The sequence below is a fragment of the Triticum aestivum genome, unplaced genomic scaffold (assembly GCF_018294505.1).
Source record: "Triticum aestivum cultivar Chinese Spring unplaced genomic scaffold, IWGSC CS RefSeq v2.1 scaffold65792, whole genome shotgun sequence".
Classification (NCBI taxonomy): Eukaryota; Viridiplantae; Streptophyta; class Magnoliopsida; order Poales; family Poaceae; genus Triticum; species Triticum aestivum.
The window spans coordinates 5,711-6,832 of NW_025230006.1; the positions used below are offsets into that span (position 1 = coordinate 5,711).

Genomic DNA, 1,122 nt, shown 5'->3' on the forward strand with positions numbered 1-1,122 from the left:
AACTCGTCTCCGTAGTTGAGCGGGAGCGGCCAAAGGAATGTGCAATCGTGTGTGTAGTGGAGCTGGGAGGGGCAAGCATAAGGGACGAAAACGGGGGTAACATGTCGGATGCGATCATACCAGCACTAAAGAACCGGATCCCATCAGAACTCCGAAGCTAAGCGTGCTTGGGCGAGAGTAGTACTAGGATGGGGAAGTCCTCGTGTTGCATTCCCTTTTTAATTTTTTTGCGCCGCGTGCAAAACAAAACGCACCTGCGCGACATATGTTTAGCACGTTTTATTTTTTTGCACATTTGCGGTAAGTTTTAGCTCGCTGCTCATTATTCACGTGTCTAGCGGCGGCAAGCGTGTTCTGAAAGGGGTCGAAACCATAGCAAATAGGCACTGGTGCAGTTGAACCATGGTAAACTCCTCTCCGTAGTTGAGCGGGAGCGGCCAAAGGAATGTGCAATCATGTGTGTAGTGGTGCTGGGAGGGGCAAGCATAAGGGACGGAGACGGGGGTGACATGTCGGATGCGATCATACCAGCACTAAAGCACCGGATCCCATCAGAACTCCGAAGTTAAGCTTGCTTGGGCGAGAGTAGTACTAGGATGGGTGACCTCCTGGGAAGTCCTCGTGTTGCATTCCCTTTTTATTTTTTTTGCGCCGCGTGCAAACCAAAACGCACGTGCGCGACAAATGTTTAGCACGTTTTATTATTTTGCACGTTTACGGTAAGTTTTAGCTCGCTCCTCATTATTCACGCGTCTAGCGGCGGCAAGCGTGTTCTCAAAGGGGTCGAAACCATGGTAAATAGGCACTGGTGCGGTTGAACCGTCATAAAACTTGTCTCCGTAGTTGAGCGGGAGCGGCCAAAGGAATGTGCAATCGTGTGTGTAGTGGAGCTGGGAGGGGCAAGCATAAGGGACGAAGACGGGGGTAACATGTCGGATGCGATCATACCAGCACTAAAGCACCAGATCCCATCAGAACTTCGAAGTTAAGTGTGCTTGGGCAAGAGTAGTACTAGGATGGGTGACCTTCTGGGAAGTCCTCATGTTGCATTCCCTTTTTAATTTTTTTTGCGCCGCGTGCAAAAGAAAACGCACGTGCGCGACATATGTTTAGCACGTTTTA

General features: G+C 50.1%; 2 non-coding genes and 1 pseudogene across 2 annotated transcripts; all 3 read left to right on the forward strand.

Annotated features, from left to right (window-relative positions):
- Nucleotides 1-106: 106 nt before the first annotated feature.
- On the forward strand, nucleotides 107-214 carry LOC123175295 (uncharacterized; annotated as a pseudogene).
- Nucleotides 215-514: 300 nt separating this feature from the next.
- On the forward strand, nucleotides 515-633 carry LOC123175265 (5S ribosomal RNA). Its single transcript, XR_006487756.1, has one exon. It is a non-coding gene; the product is annotated as a 5S ribosomal RNA (ribosomal RNA).
- Nucleotides 634-934: 301 nt separating this feature from the next.
- LOC123175287 (5S ribosomal RNA) lies at nucleotides 935-1,053 on the forward strand. Its single transcript, XR_006487777.1, has one exon. It is a non-coding gene; the product is annotated as a 5S ribosomal RNA (ribosomal RNA).
- The last annotated feature ends 69 nt before the right edge of the window (nucleotides 1,054-1,122 follow it).